General features: G+C 45.5%; 1 long non-coding RNA gene across 1 annotated transcript; it reads left to right on the plus strand.

Moving 5' to 3' along the window:
- Positions 1-17,848: 17,848 nt before the first annotated feature.
- Positions 17,849-23,956, plus strand: LOC146893498 (uncharacterized). The gene is made up of 3 exons (XR_015002945.2): positions 17,849-18,207; positions 19,714-19,836; positions 22,824-23,956. It is a non-coding gene; the product is annotated as an uncharacterized LOC146893498 (long non-coding RNA).
- Positions 23,957-26,602: the final 2,646 nt, after the last annotated feature.

A 26,602-nucleotide genomic window follows, 5' to 3' on the forward strand; every position in this document is an offset into this window, starting at 1 on the left:
ACACACCCCATCCTCAAAAGACAGACAGACAAGATAAGAAGATGAAAAAGGATATTTCAAGCAAATGGGACCAGGAGGCAAGCAGGCACTAATATTCTAGTATCTGGTGAAATGGACCTCAAACCAAAACTAGTCAGAGGAGATAAAGGGGGGCTCACTACATACTAAATGGGGTAGATAGCCCATCGAAAGGACATCACAAGCCTAAGCATCAAGCTCAAGGGCATTTAATTTCACGAACAGTGGTAGATATAAAGATAGAGATAGCCACACCATATCGAAAGTAGGTGAACTTAGTACCCCATTCTCACCAACGGACAGGTCATGTGGACAGAAACAGCAAAATATTGAATTTAAGTGGTATCATAAATCAAATGGACCGAAAAGACATCTACAGAACACTCCCTACAGAACAGCAGAATGCACACTCTTCTCAGCAGCCCATGAAGTTTTTCTCAAATAGATCACAGAGGATACAGAGGAGGGCTCAACAAATACTGGAAAGTTGAAGCATCTTCCTCCATTCCGTGGGACCACGATAGGATAAAGTTAGAGACAACACCAAGAGGAGCGACACAGAATCATGGAGACGAAAAAACACACTAGTGAGTGGTGAATGGGTCATCAAAGAAGTCGAAGAAGAAACAGTTTAAATTCCTAGAATTGAGTGATGGTAGAAACATAGCAAACCCAAGACTAGGAGATAAAATGATGTCAGTCCTCACAGGAGAGTTTATTGCCCTACCTACACCACCAAAGCCAGCAGCGTGCAGACGAATGATGTGGCACATCTCAAGGCTTTGGAAAAATGAAAACAAAACTAACCCCAGATCAATAGACTGGGGAAATAATTAATAGTAGAACACAAATTAATAAAATGAGAAACAACCACAATACAAAGAATAAATTAAATGAAAAGTTGGTTCGTTGCAAAGATGACCAAAACTGACAAATCATTAGCCAAATTAAACAACAGAGAAAAAAGAAGGTACAAATTATTAAAATTAGAAATGAAAAGGAAAGTATAAGGATAGATACCAATGAAATTTATAAAATCATAGGTTATATCTTTATGTATATTTATGTTATATCTTTAACATACATATTTTAATAAACTCAAAAACCTTAAAGGAATGGATAAATTTCTAGAAGCATATGACCTACCAAAATTAAACCAAGATGAGATGAATAATTTTAAAAGATCTATAGCAAACAATGGGACTAAAGCAATATTTCTGATACCAACACTAGATAAAAACACAACAGCAAAAAAAGAAAATTATAGACCAAACCCCCTGTTGAACACAGGCATAAACATCCCCAATAAAATACCTGCAAACCAAATACAAAATTAGTTTTCAAAGCAAAATTCATCAAGATCAAGTTGGCTTCATTCCTAACATGTAGCAATAGTTCAACACACCCAAGCCAATACGTAGGCTTCTTTACATGAATGGACTCGAAGACAAGAAGCTTCAAGATCATCCCAATAGATACAGAAAAGGAAAATTCCATTTTTTAAAGAAATTGAGCCATTAGCTTTTTCTAAATGCCAGGAAGCACAGAGAGCATAAGGCCTGATTGCAGTTACACTGAAGAAGCACTCAGATGAGTTCCCTGCTCCTGCACTGTAGAAGTGCCTATGCCTTTCCACTCAGGAAGGTTGGCTAGGCTCCCAGATACAGGAGCATAGGATTGAACTGTCTGTGCCCCCACCAGCTCTCCCTTTTCGTAATCCTGCACGGAGCAGAGAGCTTACCCTGAAATGGCTCCATCTTCTGTGTTCTAAGATGTGAGTGTTGACATTGTGAGTCAAACCTAGGAGACAGTAGAAGGCAGAAATGAAGGGCAGTGCTTTTCAAGAGGCAGTGGGAGATTCTTGGTGAAGAGCTGAAAATGGGAAGTCTTTCGAGTTCCCAGGTTCAGCTAGTCTTAAAGATCTCTTCAGGACCCAATAAGGTCCTCATCCACCTCATTTCATTCATAAAATGAAAGAGAAGCAATCCCATAAGTGGGGTCCATCCTACGGCAATCTCTTAAATAGGGTCCATCCTACGTCCACCTCAAGAATTGAGAGGCAGCAAGATGAATGCTGGTAAGCAAGCGATGTCACCTGGAACGTGAAGAGAAAAAAATGTGACCTTCCATTGTCATATACCTTTTCCTCTTAGAGTGCTTATCCGAGAAAGGAGAGTCACTTTACAGAGAGACACAGACAACGCCACCACACTCAGGCCACTCAGGTAACAGGACCCGATGGACACTGAGAGCAGGGAGAGAACCTGGGGAACAGGTGCCCACAGAGACGAGATGGGACAGATAAGAAAGAGAAATGATCCTTGGAGGCCAGCACGCCAGAAGTGAGGAGGAATTTACCGTTAGAAATCTGGGTGAGGAGGAGGACTTGGTGGAGTTGGAAGGGACCACTTTAGACATGCTTCGACATACAACGTTGGTTGTAGCACCGGGCTTACAAAGTCATGTGAAAGGCACCTACTAAGGTTTGAATATGAAATTCCCCCTGTACCAAGCTCGTGTGTTCAAGGCTTGGGCCCTTGCTATTAGAAATATCCAGAGATGTGATTGGATCGACAGTGGAAAAAGATTGTCAATAGATCAGTACACTGATGAGCGCATAGTTCAACAGGCTACAAAGAGGTGGGGCCTGGTTGGAGGAAGAAGTGGTTGTGGTAGATCTTGTTCTCTGCCTCTTGACTTCTGTTCTCTCTGCCCCCTAGCTACCATGGGGTGAGTCACTTCTCTATGCCCTACACTTCTGCCATCACAATATTCTTCCCAAAGCAATGGAGTCAGCTGAGCATGGACTGAACCCTCTGAGACCATGAGTCAAAGCCAACTTCCCCTCCTTTAAGTTGATGGCTTCAAGTATGTTGCCACAGCGATGATGATTACTGATGAATAAAAAAAAATCTAAACCTTGCCTGCTGTCATGATGGGATAGACATGCTCTTGGTCAACTTTATCTTTACCTTTTTATTTTAAAAAATGAATGGTTATGTCAAGAAGCAGCTTTTCTGATGAGGGCTGAGAGAGACATTAATGAGAGGTATAACAAGAACTCATCAGGAGTGGCTTCAATGCTATGTCATTCAATGCTGGTCAATCTAAAAGAGAAAGAGGCTGTGAGGTGATCAGTCCTGCATAGGACATCTATATCACACCCTTCCCGCCAAGGCTCAGGGAGTTTCAAAAAAATAGGGTGAAAAGGTTGTAAGAGCTGGAAGGGGAAGATGACCAAGAGGACAGTGTTTCCCAGACACAGCGGGGCAGCTGCACATAGGAATCCACGGGGTGTTTTGACAGCATGCATAGCACCTATGGAAACTCAGCCTAGACAGAATCCCAGCATGGAATGAGGGCAGTGGGCATGAAATCCCACCCCTAGGTGAGACGTTCTAGGATTTGACGGGTTACTTGGAGAGGGGGATGACTCAGTGGTTAAGAGCACTGCCTGCTCTTCCAAAGGTCCTGAGTTCCATCCCCAGCAGCTCCATGGTGGCTCACAACCATCTGTCACGAGATCTGGTGACCTCTCGAGGAAGAGACCTGGTCAGTCGTCCTCATCAGCTTAGATCTTGAAACCCAATATGGACAAGATCAACAGAACCACCATATACGGGCTGCCCGTGCGTGCTTCAGTATTGCCAGGGTATACATTTCATTTCATTCACTCTGGAGAGGGAGAGTAAGTTTGCTTTAAGGTTGACCCTTAGTGAGTCAACCGCTTCCTAGTGCAAGCCCCACAACTAAAGTATGTTGGCGGTACAAACTGGACTTGATGGCTTTTACATTTCTTTCAAGGGACCATGAAATTTTGTGGGCAGAGAAGTAAGGATGGATCTGGGAGGAGTTGTGTGAACAGGTGAATATGATCAAATTACACGGTATGAAATTCTCAAGGAATGAATAAACACCATTATTAAAAATAAAAATAATCACTTATGTTCTATTGATTATTTTATTTTATTATATTATATTAGGGGTTTCCAGAAGAAAGGTACCAGAAAATGAAGACTTTAACTATTTCTGATCCCCAAGTGGTGACTGTCAGGCCCAACTGTGACTTCATCCCTCAAGTGGGGCTCCTCACAGGTGTTTCCTGTTCATGTAAACACAGAAGTTATCCTTCTTTGGCAACTGGGCCAGGGCAGAGGGTACCATTGAGGTTCAAAGTTGTGCTTCTGCATGTTAGGTGGTCCACAGCTTTGTCTGTAAAAGAACAGCAGGATGCGGGGAATGTTGAGGGAGGTGGCACCTTCAAGGAAGTGGACCTTCTTTGAAGGCGCATTGGCAGGATGGTTTATGCTGGATGGGTCATCTTGCAGGAATCCGGGGACATGATATGCCTGTGTTGCTTGGTCTGGAGAGCTTTGCAAAGGCTCCCTGGCTCTTTTAAGAGCACTAAGTTGTCTCTCCACTTGTCCATCTTAGAGTTCAAGAATCGTCCTTTCTTCCACTCACAGAATGGCTGTTAGTACTTGCCGCTAGCTCACTGTAAGGATCTTAAATGACACGTTAAAGTCCTCATGTGATCTCAGAGCTAACAAATTAACTCAGCTCCCCTACAGAGCACCAAGCTTTGATGTCCCTTTTGAGTGTGTGGCTGAATCCTTCCTGCCTTTTATTCTGCTCAGGGAGGGCCTTGTGTAGGGTTCCTCTGTGCACCTCATGCTGGAGAAGCAGGGGCATGAGGATCCCTTGCGTACTCAGGTCAGGCCCAGCTTCCACTGCCAGAACCACAAGGCTCAGCGGTGACTCATGCTTCTCAGCCTGTCCCCTGTGCATGTCTAAAGCTTGGAACATTATCCTTGTCACCGTGAAAGGCCCAGCAAATTCCAATTTGCTGTCCTCATTCCATCAAATTACATCCAGTTCCAGCATGTCAGCCGGATGTCATAACTTTCTCCTCTCTACACTCAACATAATTCACTCCCAGCTTCGTTGGAGACCAATTACTCACCTATTAATTCTTCACCACGAAGAATGCAGCAAACCCCAACAGCCCGGGTAAGTCTTTACACATGTCCAGGGGCTCAAATCCCAGGTACTCACAGACTGCTCCCAAGATCTTCAGACCCCTCTAGAATTTGGTTCTGCCTGGGGTGGAGGTGAAAGGAGGCTCCTGAGGGGTGGGGCATGTAGGGAGCTGTAGTTTCCAGTGAAGGGTTCCCTTAGAAGCTATAAGATCCAAACAAAGTTCATGGAACAATCCTATTGAGAGGAACTTCCCAAGAAACCAGCCAGGGCTACTGCTGACAACCCCGTTTCTGTCAGCCCTCTGCTCCCAACCTGGCACCTCCAGCAAGTGAAGAGAGAGCCTTCTAGAAGCCTCCGGAAGCTCCTTTCTGGAGACAGGTTGTTAGCTGCAGGCCTCTGATTTCTTCGTCTGCCTTTCCCTTTAAAGCTGCCGCCAGTCGCCTCCCCTCCTCCGAGCACTGGAGAGAGAGGTCAGAGAGCACCAGTTGTGCATGAGAGATGTGAAAATTTACTGCAAATGAGACAAGAGCAGTAAATTCATTTTTATTCAAATTACTGTCATCATCCATTACCACGTCTCCTGTAAACATTGCGCTTCACACAGGGTGACAGCATATTATTATTTGAGATTATACTATTATTAAGTCATTAACATGTCACCCCTGCTTGAAACAATGACTCAGCTTGGTTCTGCATAATAGGACAAGTGAGGGAGACAAGCGGAGGTGACAGGAAGGTTAGTCTTAAGGCTGCAGGCCTGGTCGAGAATGACAGCTGGCACTTACCCACCCAGGTAATGAGGGGCCTGTGTGCTTTCACGTGGGGACTTCCATCAGCAGGTTCGTGTACCAAACCCTGTTCTGTTTGCTTTACCAAACTCATTGCCCAAATCTGAAGGAGGGTCCCAAGCAAGAAGAAACTAGACCGAGGGAGGGAGATGTGTCCCCTGGTGAAGCCACCACTTCTCCAGTGTGGACAGGTTTCCTCCTCCCAGGACTTTCTGTAACTGGGAGGGTCCAGTGAGGCTTCTGCACAGAGGGGCATGGCCAGCTTTTGGAGCTCTGATCACACCGTTTCACAAGACACAAGACAGGCACATCCCATGCCATGGTTGCTTCTCCAACTCCTGATGGAGAGAGCTCTCTGACGCCAGTTCCTATGGGGCTAGAAGGATCAAAACGTTCGTTTCTTAGGTGTTACAGACCTGGCCTGCCATAGTGCAGCCCTACATTAGCGGGACATGCAACGCGTCCATTGGGCTATCCCTCCCACCTTAAACAACTACAGCCATCCCAGAGCAGCTCAAAAGCTTTCTCAGAAACATTTCCAGTCTCTGCTGCAGTTGTTCTGAAGTCAGAGGCAACAGAACTCCCTAGTCTGAGTTCCTGTGGTGGGACCTTTTGCTACAGTGACATTTCTTGGTATCCCAGAGCTACCATTGTCCACCCTAGCTGAGGTTCTGACTCACAGGTGAGAGGAGAAAGATGATGATGAAGAGGAGGAGGAAGCAGAAAAGGAAGAGGAGGAAGAGAAGCTAAGAGCACCTCTGTGACCTTGCTGGTTACAAGAACAACTCCTCCAGGTTTAGGCAGTCACATTCCCAGAGCTTCCTTGGCTGCTTCTGGCCTTATTCCACCATCCACTCAGCAAGAGCCAAGGTCAACAGGCAAGGTCTTCTGGGTCAGGGTTTTGAAGGCTTCCTTAGGCCCCAAAGTGACAGTTTATGAAGTCAAGAACAAGTGTCCCCACGTCCCAGCGTGCTGTTAGAGATCTTACTTTGGTCTTAGTGAAATTAAAAAATAAACAAAAATACTTAAAACATAAAGGCACAATTCAATAGGTTGCAACCTTAAAGATGTGAGCCTGGGGGCGTGGAGGTGCCTGGGTGTGCACAGGGGGATGTACACGAATACGTGTCTTGTGCCCATGCCTGTGCATGCGGAGGTTAGGTCAGCCTTCTCATTCCTTAGGCACAATTCACTTTATTTCATCAGATAGGGTCTCTTACTGACCTGGAATTTGCCAAGTAGCCAAAGTTGATGGGCCATGGAGCCCCAGAGACCTGACTGTCTCTCCCTCCCCAGCACAGGGATCACAAGCACAGGCCACTACACCTATGTTTCCCATGTGGGTTCCGGGGATGGAACTCAGGGACTCAGGTTTGCGCGTCAAGCACGTTAGCGAGTGAGCTCTGCCTACAGTGCTAACTTTAATACTCTGAAAGCCCTGGTTGCACGGGGTTCTGTCAAATTGTCTTTAAACACTTGAGTTGAGAAGTTGGCAAATGTGAGTCATTAATAGGCTTTGAACTTGATTTTTGCCCCCGTGAGGGGCTGTTTTCATTCTCTTTAAACTTCTCTAGGCACCTGAACAGCAAAGGCCCCCTCCCCATTCCCAGTGCTTTCGTTTCCTCGTCCCTGTGCGTGTGTCTCCCTTCACAAAAAGAGGCTCTCAGCTCTCCTCGGCATCAGGCCCTCTCTGCTAAGGAGCTCCTCTTTGAGCTGGCACACAGAAGCAGAACTGGCCTTCTGGCCAGGTAGTCCAGGCCTGTCTGGCTCCAGCAGTCGTGAGGCCTGAATACCAGCCCAAGGCTCCACCTGCCACACACAGCAGCTTCCCTCTTGTGCCACAACCAGCAACTTTGCTCTTGGTCCTTAATCTCCCTCATCTTGTCCAGGCACGGATCCTCAACAGACCAAATTTTCTTCCTAAGATTCGTCCCTGTGACCACCAACCTCCCCCAGCCCTTGTATCAGTGGAGCCCTGTACTGGGGGACCGCATACAGCATTTTCCTTCCACGCCTGTTTTGTGTCAGAATGATAACAGTAATGTTGAAAGGAGAAAGTTGAAAGCGTTCTGCAGATTTGATTAAGGGAATGTCTGCGGAGATACTGTGCATGTGTCTTTTCCTAGACTCACTGGCTAGAAAAGTGCACAGGGCTACATTGCTCCAATTCCCTGCCCTCAGACAGGTAGAGCTTTCTATGTTGCAGGAGACAGGGCCAAGGCCCAGGGAGATGAAACACGGTCGTTGCATTCAGTCATCCTGAGTGACATGCCAGGCCCCAGTTTGATAGCTATGATTGCAGAGCGTGAGTGAAGCCAGGTGCGACTGCAGACTGAGGCCCCGCTTCTCCACCACCACAGGATGAAAGACCTATGCTTCCATCCCTCTGACTATCATCTGTGAGAGGGACTGGAAAAAAACAAGCTAATTCCCGGAGAGTTCTACTGTGGCCTCAGGGAGAGGCGGCGGGGAGATGTGCGTAAGCAGAACAAGCCGCACACCTTCCTGCTCTCATCTTCAGCAATGGGCTTCTGCATTCAATAGCTTCTGTGAGGACCCCACACCCGGGGTCCGGAACCCTAAGAAGCAGTAGAGCAGTGGAGATCAGCATCCATGAGAGCTCCCGGAAGCAAGTGGGGCAGTGAGAACCAAGACAGCACAGTCTACAAGAACCACAGGAGCAAGATCACACAGTGACCCCATGGGATGGGGAAAGGGAGCTCAAAGCCTCATGGGGACAGACAGATGCAGGAGTCAGAGAGAACTATTCAACATAGCACTGCTGGCCCACGGGAAAGGCCTAATGGATTAGTTACTCCTCTTGCTGTTGTAACCAAACACAGGACAAGAAGCAACTTGAGGGAGGGGAGGTCTCCTTTGGCTCAGAGTTCTAGACGATACAGTTCATTATGGCTTGAAATCAGGATGGCAGGAACTTGAGGCATCTGATGATGCGTTCCCAGACAGGAAATAGCGGGTAGCCAGGAAGTAGGGCTTGCTCTGTTATAAATCCTCACGTCCCATGCCCAGTGATTCACTTCCTCCCCGGAAGCTACATTCCCTAAATGGTCCACAGTCTTTCAAAGCAGCACCCGACTTAGGACTCAAACACCTGAGAGGAGGGAAGCCATTTCTCATTAAACAATAGCCAGTGTTGAGGGCAGATATGGGGCTTGTGTTTTTCACGATTGGTTCTGATGCCTAGAATGCCTGGCACACAGTGGGTCCTCGGTGAAAAATCTTTGTTAACTGAGCAAGGAACTGCACTTTCCTCCTTACCAGGTTGAGTCCCACTGACCAGGGCCAGAAACTAGTTCTGTGTCCTTACTGCCTGATTCATAAACAATCGTGGAAAGAATGAAGGAAGGAAGGAAGGAAGGAATAAATGAACAAATGAGTGAGTGAGTGAGTGAGTGAGTGTATACAGGAACACACATTTAAGCAGAGAGCCAGTACAGCCTGTATTCACTGGACAGAAATATGTATGTGATAGCTGCCCTCATGAAAACTTGTATTTTCTGCAGTAACAGGACTCTGTGCTCACAGCAGTGCCTGCAGTACAGAAAGGATGGGGTCATAGTGGAATCAGTCCCAGCACTTGGAAGGCAAAGGCAGTTGGAGCTCAGTGAGTTCAAAACCAGCTTAGTCTACACAGTGAATTCGGGACCAGCCAGGGTTACATATGGCAAGCCCTCGTCTCAAAACAAAAACAAACAAAAATACTGAATCCAGGTAGATATGAAATTAACCTGCTTTAAGATCATTTGGAATGCTGCTCTCTGGGGGGGGGGTCATTAAAATCTCCTTAGCAGCAGGATTTATGTGAAGTTGGGGGGGGAGGGGGTTCCAGGGACAAAGCAGCTCAAAGGTCCGTGTTAAGGCGGTTAGAGTGTGCAACAGGAAGAAGTTACTCAACCAGGAATCAGCAGGTAAGTCTTCAGGAGCTCTGGCTCCCTTCTTGTTTGTGTAAATAAAGTTTTATTAAAACACACCACACTCACTTGGTATCATATCATTAAAGTGGCAGCACTGAGTAGTCACAACAAAGATTAAGTGCCCACACAGCTGAAAATGCCACTTAGCCCTCCACGGAAAGTTCTGCCAACCATGGCCTAAGAGCAAGCATTTGTAAGAGGCTACCAATGCACAGGGCCTGTCCAAGTCCTCTGCATGCCTTAGCCCAGTTCATCTTTCTACTAATCTGCCAGATGAGAATCATCACTGTATACATTTTGCCTCAGGAGGACACTGGTTCTCAGAAGAAAAGATGTGCCCTACTCGGAATCTGATGAAGAGAAGGCAGAATAACTGGGGCAGGACCCCAGGCAAGGGCACTGTGCCCTATTTAAGCTCTTGTTCCAGGTGAATTGTGAGCGCTGAAAACAGATGTCCTCCCTCTGTAGACCCTACCATCTCCACGACATCTGCAGACAGGCAACTCCCAGCTGTCATCCACCAAGCTGCCTTCCTGATCACACATGATTCTTAGGTATTTCATCCAAATACAAACAAGAGAAATGTACTAAGGTTCGCACGAGACAAAAGCCAGGCTGAGGGCTTCACTCCCAAAGCCCAGAAAGAAATCTATGCCTATAGCATTGTAATTGTGTGATCAGCTTCCAGTGATGTCTGCAGCATTCACTTCATGCCCTTGGACAAGCACCTTGTCCTGCCTGGAACAGGGCAGCAGCAATGAGAAAGCATTTTTTGCATCTAACAGAACATTTCAGCCTAGAGAAACATGTCAAGTTTGAGGTCCCCCCCAATATGCACACACCTTAAGTAAGGGGTGGTAGTTTAAAACTAAATACAGGGCTTTATTCTGTTTCACACACTTATTTAAAGTAGTGGTCAAACAAAGAGCTGCTGTTTAAGAAGAAAGGAAAATAATTCCAAAGTAGTTAGAAAAAGGATTACATATAGTGTGTGTGTGTATGTGTGTGTGTGTGTGTGTTTTGCTGGAAAGTGAACCTGTGGCCTCAAGCACGTTAGTTAGGCCCCACAACTGAACTGAACCTCAAGCACTTGTTTTATCTTTCACTCTTGAGACAGGGTCTCAATAAACTGTCTAGGACATTGTTGAGCTCACTCTGGAGCCAGGAAGACCTTGAACTTGCCATCTTCCTGCTTCCCTAGTAACCAGGGTTACAAGCCTGAACCATCAGGTCTGGCTTAAAGTTAAGACCTTGATGAAGAACTTCCTTCCTCTCTCTCCTCCTCCCTTCCTCCCTCTCTCCCTCATTTTCATCCCTCCTTCCTTCCTCCTGCCACCGTGAAGAAGTTGACAATATGTACCTATACTGGTCACAACTGGAGACAATCCACTCTCTGAGACTGGCCCCACGTGATCCACAGACACAGAATAATGGCATGTGTTGGGAGGACATGGACACTGAGCAAGTGACCCTTTTGTCAACGCTGGCACCTTCTTAATTATATCAGGCGCAAGCTGCTTCTCCAACTAACATTTTCCGAACAAATACTAGAAACAAGTCACCGAGAGAATTGACAGTGTAACCTAGCAAGCGTCTAGTCCATGCAGAGATAACCCTTGTGCTGGCATGGAGAGGAAGACCCAAAGCATGGACACAGGAGCCCGGGAATGATATCCTATTTCAGAACCTAAGCCGAAGACTCCAGGCTGTCCCCTTGTGGCAAGCGCAGCAAGGACACCCAGGTCGCACCAGGTAAATGTGTGTGTATAGTTAGTTAGTCACCTTCTGAGCCTTAAGAGGGGTAAGTGGAGGGGGCTTTCTTCAGAACACTTCCTCGCTCACCTCTGGGCTACTCTGCTCTGTTTCCCAAGCTGCCCTCTATGGTTAGGTCCTAAGGGAGGCTGCCTCTGCGTAGGGATTGCCGGGTAGAAACTCGCCATCCAGTTCTAGAAAAGTGTGTTCCAACAGACGCTGCTTGTTCCAGCAAAACATGGATGCCATTGTTTTCCTTGTTTCAGTAAAAGGAAATGTCTTCCAAGCTGTGCTTCATCGTCTTTGGCTGAGATGGGAGACCACTGAGATTAGGCATGTGCACAGAGATCCAAGGATAAAGATGCATATCCTATTTAGAAGTCTGCGGGATTAGCCACAGGCATAGCACAGGTGTGGGCCAGGTGAGGAGCAACAGCCCATGTGGGGGAAGGATAGTATTTATGTCTCAGAGACAGGGACTCTCAGGCATGCATCTGGAAGGGCCTTGAATTTAAGAGGGTGGCCCCTGTCTATCAGCGAGGATTATAACGCCAGGCTTCTTGTTGACCCCAACAACAGGCGTAGCGAAAGAGGACTGAGGCATTCTGTGACTGAGCTAGAGCCCTGGAACACAAAAAGGGAGCAGGAAAAATCCACAGCTGTCCTACAGAACTTCTTTGCATTCATCCGTTTCCTCACAGAACTTGTATGGTGGTACCTTCCACAAAGATCCACCAACCACATCGACACAAAAGCATCCCCGCAACCAGCCCTGCAAGCCAACAGTGAAGCACCGCCCAAGGCTCCTTGCCTTGCTCAGACTTGCCAAGAAAATCTCAGGCAATCTAACTTCCTAATTTCCAACCAAGAAGCCAGCCTCAGTGAGTTCCCTGGAGAGCATCAGGGGGACTGGGGACCTCTTGTGTTGGGGGCTGTGTGGCCTCAGCTTCCTCCTTGTACCACCGTTGTACCCCTGGGATTCCCAGGGCTCCTGGTACTTGTGAAAGCTGCAAACTCACCAAGTTCCCTCCAGCCCATTATGAATGGGGGCTCTCAAGTGTTCGCCACTGATTAGACAACATTATTTCTATTATCCTACTGGGTTTCACGCGAGGAGTCGAGGCACTTGCCTTGATTTGAAACTCGCAGACACCAGGAGAATTTGCTGATTGCTAATGAGAAAGCTAAGGTTTTGTTGGTGCCATCTGGGACCGTCTTGCTGTGGGCTGAGATTAGGATGAGGAGTTCGACATAACACACTGTATTAAGCAGGCAGTGACTTTGTTATGGGCTCAGTATAACTTTTCATGCCTGCTGTACGCCGAGAGCCTAGCCCGAAACACCTTTTTTCCAGAATATGAAACCCAATATCTCCACGCTCGTTGCATTATTTAAAAAGGGGCAATGTGGTTCGTAACTTTACATTTATTGCATACTTTTAAGCCACTTGACCCATATAAATATTGCTATGGAGTTGCCTTCAGTTATTAAATTCTTATTGCTTATAAAAGGGGCAACAGGAAGTGTCTAACCTACAGTCCGGGGTATGGGGAGGGCTAGGGAGGACGCAGGAGCCCAGGCAGGGGTGTAACAGGGGGGTGCAGAGAGCAAGTCAGTTTCAACTCCATTCTCCTCTTTCAAGCCTGGATTTTTTTTATTATTATTATATTTTATTTTGTTCCTAGTTGTAGGCAGTAGGTTGTTTTACTTTAGTTCAAAGAATTACACACTGGCATGGCAAGTGACATTTTGCCTTTCTCCTAATTAAAACGGAACCCCACTCTTAAAAGACACTGGTTGAAAGAATTTTTTTTTAATTTCAGCAACACAGCTGAGGCCAGATAAAAACAGGGCATCCACATTTATCAGGGTTCAAAGCTGAGTCTCCTCACTGTGAAAGGGAAGCAAACTGTGTCTTCACTGTCAGGCTTGTATCCTTACTAACTCTGCCTCCTTTCCTCCCCCACACCCCACCCCCTCTCCTCCCTCTCCTAGGATGTAGACTGGGCCAGCTGTACTGGCCGTACCCACCTGGTCCGACAACATCCACCACTCAATATAACTGTGGCGGTCCCCTCTGGACATGCACATTTCTCAAATGACAGTAAGGCCACAAACACCTTAAGATCGCTCAAAGTGTTTCTACAGAGTTTAGCTTTGTTTGTTGTTGTTTGTTTGTTTTTTAAACCAGCCAGGTCTTTTGCACAATACCATGTAGAACACTGGGACTCAGTTCCTATTTGAAGGATGCAGCCAAGAAACAGCATTTGACCACCCTAGCCCGGAGCAGAAACAGATATACACAGGGTAAAACGGTTGCCCAGCCGTGATTATGATTTGTTTTTAAACACCGTAAGAACTCCTCCTGCTACCTCAGAGCCTGAGTGAGTGGGAACACTTGCATTTCCCTTGTCCATTAAGGACAGTCCCAACCACACATTAACATGGAGAGTTTTCCTTGTCATTGCTTGTGGTCAAGTCTTTAAACCTAGAGGTTATTGCTGTCAGCACAGGACCTTTTTCCTCCTGTCACCCTCTTCAGAGATGAAGGGAAAGATTTCCCTTAGCCTGAGCATTGTGGGCAAACTCTCCGCCACCATGTCCCGAAGTCATCGAAAGCATGGAGCCAGACTGTGACCTTCCATTCCAGTGACAGGGCAGGAATCCCAAGAGCAGTGGTTGCATCCTCTGGTATTTAGAAAAGTGTCATGTTTTCTTTACAGAGGAAGCTGTCAGGTTGTTGTGGGCATAAAATACAACCCTTCCTGGATTGTGACTTGCTTGTTCGCTACAAAATGTCACCTGGGCACATGACATGTTTTTATTTGGCTCGCAGCTACACACACACTATTTTAAGATAGTCGGATGTTGCTGAGAGCAGGTCCAGCTGCCTCTAAGTCCCAGTCATCTCTCTTCTTAACGACAGACTTTGAACTTCATGAACAGAAGAGTGTTCAGGAAAGAGGGAGGTCTGACCATGGACTCCCTTGCTTGGTCTCGAGACAAGCTACCGTGCAGGCCACCTTTCTTCAGAAGGGTCTCTCTTCAGCAAACTCCACTGACTACGGACAGCAGAAACAAAGGGCACACTGTGAAGGACTCTCAGAAGGCCACTCGAAGACACCCAATGCATCTGTACAGCCGGGCTGTGACTCCAGACATTAACATGGGGACAGATAGTTCTCTTACCCATGCCTGTCACCTGCAACACGTCAGGCCGATACTGTCTCTGTATCTTAGTTTTTCATCCTGGCCTATTTATGAAGCCCCTCTCCATTTCTGGGAACTACTTCTGGAAGCATGCCTCAGGAGTTATACTTCACAAATGCTGAGTGATTTGGGTGACACAAGAAACCCAACAAAACACCAATACCAGGATTTTTCCGCCCTTTTGTTCCTTCAAAGATCCAAAATAGGAAAAATGTGTCCCTGTTAGAAGTCTTATGCTTTGGTTAACATACATGTGACTGTTATTCCTTTGGGTCTGGTCAGTTTAAGAGCTAGCCATGCCCACTCCCAGCCACTTCTGACCTCCCTCGCCGCCATCTTAACTCTCTCTCTTTCTGTCCCCCGTCTATTGGTGTGTATACACGTGTCTCTGTCTCTCCCTATGTTTTTCTCCATGTCTCTCTGTTTTCCTCTTCTTTAAGTAATAAATGTCTCCCTCTTCTCTAAGTAATAAATGTTTAGCTTTATGTATAGCCTTATGTCCATTTACTCTGCTGTCCACCGCATCCAGCCGCCTGCACTGCTCTGGCGGCAGCCTCTGCCTGGCTCGCAGGCGGCTCAGGGCATCCCAACCTATTATTGTTTTAAAGAACAATAGTGACATTTAAATAATATTTCTTTTTTCCTCTTGCTAAATTAGCACTTAAAATAAAAACAAACTACCAACAACATCAAGGCATTTTTGTAAGTCCATCCGAAGATCTGGGTATGATGCCCATCCCAGATCAGCCTGCTATAGCCCTCAACCTGCTGGCAAAAAGATCAAGTAAGAGTCCCATCAGCAAGGTGACAAGTGCAACACAAGTCAAGGCTAGGGACATTTAGGCTGCACACGGACTATTACGGGAGGAGATAGAGTCAACCAAAAAACAGGAATATGCCAACCAGCACAATAGATTGATTCTTCAATGATGTCATGTGGGACTCTTCTCAGGGCATTCCTGCCTAACACCAGCCACTTCCCTCTAAGGATGCAGATGTAGTGGTGGAGGAGAGACCAGCACAAGGGACACTGGCTTACAAACCTATTTGCTTTCTCTCTTAGCAGTTTGAATGATTTAAAAATATAGCATGCAAACCAAGGAACAGACTCCTTAATTGCCACTGAGTACGTTGGGTCTGCTGGGGTCAAAGCTGGAAGGTTCTGTGGCTCCATTGCTAGGGCAGAATTTGAGACCTGTTCCCCTTTCACCAAATCTGTGTGCCGAATAATATTTTACCTGGAGAGAAAAAAAAAGAAAACACACACACACACACACACACACACACACACACACATATACAGAGAGACACACACAGCGTGGGGGGAGGAGGATGTTTTGCCTTTCCCCAGGAATAAGAGATTAATTTCTTGTAGTCATATCCACACATTCTAGGGCTCCAAACACCTGCCCTTCAAGAGTTTGCCTGTGTATTTTGGTTACTAGTCACTTCTGCCAGATTTCTATTCATTGCAAACTAGCAAGCACAGAGAAATGCAGTCTTCACTAAGAAAGGTTCGCATCCACCACCCCATCTTTTTTTTTTTTTTTTTTTTTTTGGTTTGACTTTTTTGTGCTGTGTGTTTTGGGTTTTGGTTTTTTTGGTTTTTTTTCAGATTCTGTTGTTGCCTTTTCACCGCTGGCATCCAAACACAGTGCTGTCTTCTGAAATCATACCAGCGTGTTTAGCCAGAAGCTCGCTGAATTTCTGGAAGGCAGTACACTCACAATGTTCCCGAGAGCGGTACCCGTGCCCTGCTGCGTGGCAGCAGCAGCCTGACGGTACGCTTCTGTGTGGATACAACGGTGACAAGGCTGCAGGAAGCATCCTGAGCTCGAGGCCAGATCCCGGGCGCACAGGCATCTGCAGAGGGCCTGAGCCGGACTTTAGGGACACTCTTTATTCTGACAGTTCGGAAGGTAAAGCCTTACAAAACTCTCTGCAGACACCTGACATAGCACAAGGCCCTTGCAGCTGGACAGTTTCCCAGATTCTCTATTCAATCTATTCTCTTTTCAATGTCCAGGCTGACGAGGAGAACCAAAAAGACAAACTCATTCCTCCCTCAACGTGAAAGAGTTTTACTGGAAAAAAAAATATTCTCCCCACTTGGACGTGAACTTTGAGCAGAGAGGTGGCCCTTGACACCACTGCATAAATTTCAGGTTCACCCCTGGCGGGCATGAGAACTCTGAGTCCAAACACAGCCGGCTGAAAAGGCGCACAAAGAAAACAGTCTTCAGACTTCCATCCCGAGCAGCACATTAGCCCTCCTCCATGGTTCCCCTCACTCACAGGAGCCCCATCCTCCTGTCATCTCACTGAAGTCGTCTGAAATTTTCTGACAGTGCCAGCGTTCATGGCTGGCAGCTATGTTGCAGGTCCTGCCCTTCTAGTCCAGTAATTCACTCCATGTTTTTATTTTTTTTAAAAAAAGGTATAATAATAATTCCACAAAAATTAACATTATTTTTCCTTGAACATATTAAGGCAAGCACCTAGCTTCTGATGGCAGAACCATAGTTCCTTCCTCTTGGTAATATATAGTATTGAAATTCCAAAGGTCTCTGGTACATATCAGCCGTCGCCTCACGTCAAAACCATAGAGTTCGGCTATAAAAGAATATAATAAATTTAACCTGACCTAACTGGGAATTTTTTTTTGTTGGAGAAGGAGTCTTTTTGTTGTTGTTGTTGTTGCTAATTGTGTATCTATGGGCTGAGCTCCCTGTGCCCACATACTAATTGTTTTTTTGTTTGTTTGTTTTATTCGGTATTACCAGAGTACAACTGTGAAATTGCCAAGGCTTCAATGAGAGCAGTCTTACAGACTTTGAAGTGAAGCGGGGCCTTGGAAGAAAATGCACCGCTAAGGGAAACTTGAAACCGGCTTCTGAAAGACAACCTGCACAGCCAGGGTACCCGGACCTGTCCGGGAGGCAGTCTTAGAGGCTGGCCCTAGGGAATATTCTCTAAGGGATCTTCCAGCTGCCCCTTGGCCCTTTGGCTCCAGCCACCGACTGTTTTGCGCTTCTGCGTGGGTGTGTGTTTCGTACACGGAAGCAAACTTGCTCACTCGGGTTCAAATGTAATCAATGTTTTTGTTTTGCAGCTTTGTAAAATGAGTCTTTGTTAGCCGAGCTCCTGTTGTTTCCCCAACACCCAAGGAAATCCCCGGCATCAGAGTGCCCCCAAAAGGCAGCCGGGGAAATGAGCAGGGGCGCTCTGACCTTTAGCGAGACAGCTAAGGTTATGCACATAACATTTGCTTGTTTACTCTGCAAAATAAGCAACGAGTTGGAAACTCCGAGCTTCTGCCCGCGCCTCCCCGCACTTAAAAAACAACAACACGAACCAGGCTGCCGGGCTTCCCAGATCGGGTGCGCAAGGGCTGTTATCTGCTTTGCTCGCTTCTATCCCGATGCAACTTTAATAACAGGAGCCAAGACTGCTCAGAAAATCACAGCTGTAGCTGGAGGCCAAAGAAGAAGAAGAAGAAGAAGAAGAAAATCCACGAGAACAAGGTGAACCCCTCCCCCAGCCTCACCTAAAAGCAGGGTGGCATTGGGTTGGCGGGGGGCAGGTGCCCCTCGATCGATGGCCGCAGAGGGCTGGTGGCCATTGGTCGTTTTGATGGATATGATTGTAAAAAAAAAAAAAATTCAAAAAAAGTACAGATCGGTTCACAGTGGACCTCAAACCATGTCAGCTAAAACCAAAGAGACAAAAAAGACAGCTGCGGAGAGTACACTGCCGGCAGTCAACGGCGCCTGTGATTTATCGTTCCATCTGCCTCGCCACTGTGAGGACAAGTTCCCCCTGATTTGGTTAAAATGAAAAGGACCTCAGAGAACGCAACGTGGGTTTTGAAAATGTGCAGAAACTTTTTTTTTTTTTAAATTTCCTGATTTATGGCCCTTTTTCCTCTCAGAAAGTCTGCCTGCGCAGGAACTCAGCAGGAATCGGGGTTTGCACTCCTGCCCTCAGGCCCGGTGGTGTTGGGGTTTAGGGCTTAGCACCCCAATCCTGGCATAGTGGCCCTATAGAAGGGCGGTGGGGACTGTGGCTTGCAGCCTCCAGGAGTGCTGAGCAGCTAGCTCTTAGGCCCTTAGGTGCACCCAGTCCCAAAGGGACAACAGGGCCACCAAGAGGGGGTCCTGGGCCTGGCTGCTCACTTGCTCCCCAAGCCTCCCAGTCTGTGAGTCCTGGAAGTTCCTCCTCCTGCCCTGCCCTCGGATTCTAATAAAAGTTTTATGTGGGTCAGCACATTTTCAACCAATTTCCCATGACGAGGCCTGTTGGTTTCGGTGGTGCGTGGAAACTGGTGAGCTCTACTGTCTCAGGGGCCCTGACCCCGGGCATGCACTTCCTGGCTGGAGGTTTTAGGCCTCTCTCAGGTTCGACCTGGTGTCAAAAACTGGCCTGTCTTCTGTCTCAGGATGTTGGCTTTACCTCTCAAGTGTTTCCTGAATTTTCAAAAATTCTTTCTCTGGCTGCTTGTCCATAGTGGCTTTGTGCTCAAAAAAAAAAAAAAAAAAAAAAAAAAACCAAACTTTTTTTTTTTTTTTTTGAGAAAAAGCGAAGAGGGGGAGGAGAAAGGGGGTGGTAAGGGAGCAGGAGAGGGAGAAGGCAAAGCTTGGCAGCTACTGGATAGTAGAGCCAGTCCCCAGAGGCCAGTCCCACTCTCGGGCAGTGTTCCTGTCAGGCGGGGGTCAACATGTTTTACCTCTTTTTTCATTATTCAAAATAAGTACTGATGTTATGTTTTAGCTATTTAAAAGCCAGCTGCCTCGTTCGTTTCAGATACTTCTGCCGGTATGAATGTATGTGGTAATAGCCGGTCTGTGTATCGTCTTTCACAAAATCTTGCCTTTCAGAGCCTCGGTCTTCAAATGATATCAATCAAAATTTATGCAATTCAGAATCCATATGTATAGGGTCCCAGTTCACCTCATTTAATGATAACAGTAAACCACATGTTGTGTACATGTCTAAAACACTTTTCTCCTTCTTGGCTGTGGTAACCCTAGGGGCGCTCGGCTGCGTGCAGCGTGCCCGACTGCACAGCATCATACATTGATTAATACTTGGCAACAACGGAAATCTTGAATAATAGAACGGTGAACGAGGTAAATGCAAACTAATAAAACAAGGTGAGTGTCAATAATATTTGAAGATGTATGTTAATGCAACCACGCGAGAAAGGCCTGAGAGGCTGGGAAAGCCAGCTAATACAGATGCTCAGAATTGGCTCTTATTAAACCGCCTTAAAGTTGATCTGCACTCCAAAGAGGTGTGATGACGTGTGGAAAATACATGATTTGCACCAACTGGGTGAAGGGGTGGAAGGAGACCTCTGCCCCTCACTCTTACCAGGCTGACTCCAGAGGAGGCCCTGTTGCTTCTGCCCTTGTGCTTCGAGTAGGGGGAGGAGCGGGGAGAGACTCCTAAAATGAGTCCATTATTATAATGTCTAGGTGAGAAAAAAATTAAAGTGGGATTTTAAAGACGTCATCTGTATTAGCTTTGAGACCTGGTGATAGAGTGCTTGGGGTGCTTTTTGTCGTTATTTCTGGTGGTGATGTTGCACTGGATTTTTTTGTTTGTTTCTGTTTTTGTGCTTTGTTTTGTTTTGTTTCGAGAAAGACTTTTGCAAGTGCTGTGGTGGGGCTTAGTTTATTGTGCTTAGCGGTCCTTTCAGATAAGCAAGCACCTCCGGTTCCTGAGAAGCCTAGCCGCACAGTGATGAACGCCTCAAATGAAGAAATCCTTTTGCAGGTCTGTTTGTATCAAAAGCAAAACTGGGAACTGTTGGGTGTTGCAAAACGTGTTTGCCTCCGACAGGATGCATTATTTACTTCAGGTTTAATATACGTTACAAATAAGGTTTGCTTTCCAGGAAAGGCAGTAAACATTTGGCAAGGGGAGCGCCAAGCATTTTCCTTAATTTGTTTTGGCAAATCTGAAAAATGGAGGTCGTTACACACACTTCTGCATCCCAAAAGCAGAGCAAGGAGCAAATATGTTAAGAAGATTGCAGTTATAATTAAACATGCCACAATGTGGTGGGGACCCAGAAGACACAGGGCTGTGCACACCACTCTGAGGACGGAGGTAGGGGGTAAGGGAACAGAAAATTCGAGACGCAGAATCTGACAACATTTCTTTTGGAAATCCTTTAAAAAAAAAAAAAAAGCAAGGAAACATCAATTATTCAACATGAAATTCCAGGGTTTCTTTCCCCTTGAAATGGGGCATCTACCTACGTGGCTATTCGAATTTTTGTCATGTGATATTCAGGGTTTAGATGGACAATTATACTGAAGAATTAAGCACACTTTTATTTTGATTAACTGTGATCAGTTCCTAAAACCGCGAGGTGAAAAACGCAGCTCTTGCCGGCCACATCTGTGTCTTCCTTCCCTGCCCGCCAAATGAGCCACGCCGAAGCAGGAAAGCTGTTGACAAATTAATACTTTAAGAAAATAAACTATGGTCATGTTCAACATAGGGCAACTTTATCCTGATTAATTTGTGTTGGAGGCTCTCCAGCCCCCATTTACAAAGCCCCGCAGTTTGTACAAATGTAATTTCCTAATATTTACAGGAGGAAAGCCTCAGCAGTTAAGCTGCGCCTCCAGTGTGAGTTTTGTGGTTTGTAAAAAGACAATAAAAATACAGAGAGGTAATTGTAAGAACATTTGAAAAAGAAATGGAAAAAAAAAAGAAAGGATTTTCCCCTCCTTCTCCTCCCCCTTCCATGGCCCTATAAAAACAGGCTGTGTGTGCAGAGGACTGGCAGAATGGACAGCCAGGGCACACCGAGCGAAGTTTTAAGTAATCTAACACCTAATGCTTAATAATGTATCCGTGCAACTGAATAGAACTAACAAACCCGCAGAACACCCAGGGTTGTTCTTAACGTGACTCTTCTGCATCCCGACACAATCCATCTCTGTCGGCCTACACCGTCTTGTCATTTTATGCTCTTATTTATATCAAACATTAGGCACTTGTCTGACTTAATAAATGTGAGAGGGAAGAAAAATGCACTTCTAATGTGTCGCTTTGTTCTGAGAATATTAAAAAAAATAACCTTTAGTTTTAATGAGATTTTTTTTTTACTTCATCAGTTTACACAATTTTCCAGATGTAAAATGAGCTTTTGGCTGTAAAATATTTTATCACATTGTCTTACACAATAAAGATTAGATGTTTTCTCTCTCTCAACTGCACTGCAATTATTTTTTAGTGTTTGCAAATCATAATATCATTTAAAAACCATATTTTACACCTCATCTAAAATACTTTTATAGCTGTATGATGGAAAAAATAACATCTATTTAACTAGTCTTTTAAGTGGCTGTTATGTGCTGTAGTGTAATTTCCCAGGAAAAGGCACGGCTACAAAAACTTAGCTTTCCTTGAAAACAATTCTCCTAAGCAACATCTTTGCAAAAAAAACCCAGAATTTAATTCCCCAGACTGGAAAGCCCAGAGTGCCGGAATGTAAAAATAGTAGCCCTGTCATTTCACATTCATTAAGTGTGAAACTCAGAAATTAATAATGTAAAAATATGCTTTTTAATTAGTCTTACATTCTGCCCAATGTACTTAAATGGGATCAGCGGCTCCCTAATGATTTTTTTCTTAATAAAGTATTAGCCTGTGATGCACTGAGGTTGACAGGTATGATAAACTGGAAAGTACTTTTGGAGGCGTATGAATGATACCAAAATAGTACTCGCCCATTTAAGTGTAATTAACATCAGGGAGCAATATTACGAGAGAAGCCTGCAAGATTTTTATTTCGTTTTTTTTTTCATTTCTTACTTTATGAGTGGTTTGATGATTGCAGTAGTGATTTTATAATTTAATTACCTTTGCTGAAAGCTAAGCTTCCACTAATGGCAGGTCAACAGGATCATAAAGCAGACTTCAAAAATATTAAAAAAGAAAGTAAATCCCGTTAGATGGGCTCTCTAAATACCATGTGCACACACTTGTTCCTGTGTAGGCAAGAATGTTGTATGACTGTGTGTGAGCAAGTGTGTGTGTACATGTGTGTGCAAACACATATAGATTGATGCCTATATAGAGATGCCTATATTAACAGAAGCAATATGTGAAATTTCCACAGGTTAGCTCAGAAGTGTGTGGTGGTTAGAACCATCGGAGGGGACTCCCACCACTTGGACTCTCCAGAGGACTGCTGTTGGGAATTCTTGAATACTTCAGTTTGGCAGAAACCTAAGATGGTCCCCAAAGTATTTTGATCAACTCATCAAATGAAAAGTCGTCATTGAATGAGAGACTCAAATCAACTGCCATTGGATTATCTTCTGCTGAGTGTTCAAGTCTCCAGAAGACACTGGCAATGCTGGGTCCCTTCGTCTAAGTCACCAACAATGAGCAGGAAACCGACTTCTTATCTCACCAACACTCTGACTGTCACTAGGGCAAATCAGAACGTCCTCTCAACTTTGGGTTAGTCGAGTCCCAGATGATGGTCTCTTTCAACTCAGTAAACATGGAAAAGGTGACATGGTGTGCAGTCTGTGATGATACCCAAGAAAGTCATGAATATCTCCCTTCCAAGGAGACCAGACTGGGAACAGGTTCTATATCGTGTCTCAGAGAAGTTCTAGAAGTCTGTAGGAGGCAGGAAGCCCATGGCCTATGTCTTAGGAACTATCCTAGGGGTTATACACCAGACAGCAGCTGAGAAATCCTCCAGCGTTTGCCATGGAACCTACGTATCTGAATTGCAACAGAGCCTCCAAATCTCCTTTTGATTTTACTCGAGGAGGAAGAAGACGACAGCTCCATGGTTCTTTCTTAGGGCAGGGCAAAAACCTGTGTGGGGCGCTACTTAGATAAAGCACTTACTCTGTGCCTTCATCTGCTCGTGACCAGCGAGGGAACAAAGGCCTGGCTGTTGTCTGTGGCTCATTGACTGACCGGCCTGTCCCCATTTGCTGACAAATCTTCGTGACATTGTCCTTGTTTATTTGCCTTGCTCATGCAGAAGCATTTGTTCCTTATTCTAATAGAGATTGCAATTCCTTAAAAAAAAACATAGATACTGTATTTAAAAAAAAAAATACTTGACCTTTTAGTTGTCTTCTCTGTACGTTAAGCAGTTCTGCTTTTTAACTAGCACCTTTTCTGGTTAGCTCAGTGGTTCTCAACCATCCTGCTGCTGCGACCCTTCAACAGCACCTCATGTTGTGTTGAACCCCAACCATAAAATCACTTTTGTTGTGTACCGTCCATACTACTATGTGTACTAATGTACTACGCCTGTAGTGCGGAGCCTGCACTACAGGACCATTCATGAGCCGGGCAAGGGCCTGGAGATTTAAACACACACAGACAGAGACACAGTTCTTCCTTGAAACAAGAATGCCCCCTTTATTGTGTACCAGAGTCACTTATATATAGATAGCCACGCCCCCAGCCAAACCCACCAGAAACCACTCCCCTGCCATCAGGAACTCCTGAGGGTCTCATGCTCAGAGTAGCTGCAAACACAGGAAAAACAAGTTGTTTTGTTCAGAGCAGCTGCAAGCATAACAGGTTATTTACAGGAGATTCAGGGTCTGGGTCCACAGCCCCCAACATGTTGCTACTTTACAACTGTAATGTTGCTACTGTTGTGAACCATTATGTAAATAGCTGTGTTTTCCAATGGTCTTAGGCGACCTCTGTGAAAGGTTCATTTGACCCCCAAGGGGATCTCAACCCACAAATTGAGAAATGCTACATTAAAAGAAAAGGAGATTTATTAAAAAAAAAAAAAGAATTCATTTTCATCTTTCCTTAAAATCCATTTGAACAAAATCTCAGCTACAGCCTCTAGGGGAGTAGGGTAAGGCCTTTTTACATTAAACAGAGGTGGGGTTGGGCAGGGGTGCTAGATTTCTAGGTCTCTTTGGGATCTCAGTCTCAATCTTGAGATGCTGTTCTGGGCACATGCTCAGAAGAAGGAAGGAACGAAGGGTTATCTTGGTTTCCCCATGTGGGAAACACCTCACCATCACTTCGGATCCAACTCGATATCATGGTGGCTTTCTGACATCAGATGGAATCACCTTGTTCCACTTTTCCCCTTTCACAAACTACCTGGAGGTCACTGACATGTAACATAAGGTTGCCAAATAGCCAACCACATGCGGGGGAGGGGAAGCGTAGGGGGATAGTCTTCAATGGTTTTTGCCATGTAGATGCCTGTGATCCATTTTTAAATTAACTTGCTTATTTATTTGCATGGGAAGTACGCATGTGCCAGAGCGTGTGTGTAGAGGTCAGAGACAACTTGCAGGCATTGGTTCTCCCCTTCTACCATGTGGGTTCTGGGGATCGCACTCGGGTTACCCGACTTAGTGGCAAGCCCCTTTATCCCCAGAGCTATGCCACTGGCTGGTATCTGGGTTTGTAAGTCCCTCAGAGAGGACCCTAGGCCCTCACCTCTGGGTCTGTTTCTGGAGTTCATTATAAGATGTCCTCCATGGTTGATAGTGAAGTCTACTTAACATCATGAATCGTGTTCACTATCACAGACTCTCCTCATTCTATAGCAGGTAATTTTTTTTTCTGTTACTCTATCAGTCTACTTTGGTTGGAGAAACACACTAACTAAGGTGACAGCTCACAGACTGAATCAATGCTCACTTTAATTAGAGCCAAGTTTCAAAAAGAATTATGTCAAAATGAATGCATACATCTATGTATGTTTTTAATAAAATCCCACTAAGCATGAACTTTTTAGGTCATTAGTGGGAAATAACAGTTATTAGAATGGTCTCTGGAATGACACTCCCCATCAGATCCGAGCAAAGTTATTACACCTGTGAAGAATATCTCAAAATATCAATTTTTAAAATAGCCTAATGGGCATCCGCGAAGACTTTATTTATGGGAGGTGTTTACCAGTATCGTTTGTGAATAAGGAAATTAGTTCAGAGAGGCCCAGGAATGTACCCAAGGGTATGAACTCTCTAACAAATGTTCAGAAGAGATAGTACTTGGCACAAACTGAGAAGGTACCAGAGGATAAGTGCCCCACTACCATGAAGCCTTCCTGGGGATGCTGCAGGTGGACCAGTGTTGTGATCTGGCTGCCCTCACTTCCCCTGACCCGCAGCAGAACTTCCTTGTGGTCTGTCATTGACATGGATGTTTGTGTTCTTTCTGGCCAGTGGTTTTCCACAGAAGCAGTAGAGGTATAAAAGGCTTTAGATCGGGGCAAAATAAAGGTTGCTGTTCTTCCACCTGAAAAGAAGCCTCCCTGTCTCAATCCCAGCAACCCCTGCCAGTCTCGGCATCCAGGCTGCGCTGGCACAGCAGACCAGCAGCTAAGGGTCCTCAGCACGTGTGAGGGTTGATAACACATATTTGGGGTACTAACCACCCTGTCTTACTAAATATGTGTCAGCATCCTTAGCTGTAGCATGAAGAACATAGGGGCAGTGATTTAGGCATGGGAGTCATTCCATGACCTAATAATAACTTTCAGTAACGTGGCATTCCAAGGTTGAGAACCGATGACTATGGCTGGAAAATGCTGCGCACATAAGAAATAAAATATAAGATCATTCATTTACTCGCCGTGCTTCCCCTTGGCTTACTCGTCTTTCTTTTCCCCTTTCCCTCTTTATGCCCCACACCCCGTCTTCATTTCCTCCTTTCTCTCTAATTCTCAACCCCAGATGTGAGTTCAGGTGTCATGGTTAAGGAGAATGTTGTTTCATTCTTTTGGAAAAACGTGGCTCGGGTTATGGTCTTCAGGATAATTAATTTCTATGCTGAATGAAGGTCTCAAAAAGCAAGTTTCACTGAAGCAAAGAGAATCGGGTGTCTCTTAAACTGCGTTGATGGCTCCCATGTTCAGGCAAATGTGTCGGAAAACTTTAGTAT

This window comes from Myodes glareolus, chromosome 7, assembly GCF_982192425.1.
Source record: "Myodes glareolus chromosome 7, mMyoGla1.1, whole genome shotgun sequence".
Lineage (NCBI taxonomy): Eukaryota > Metazoa > Chordata > Mammalia > Rodentia > Cricetidae > Myodes > Myodes glareolus.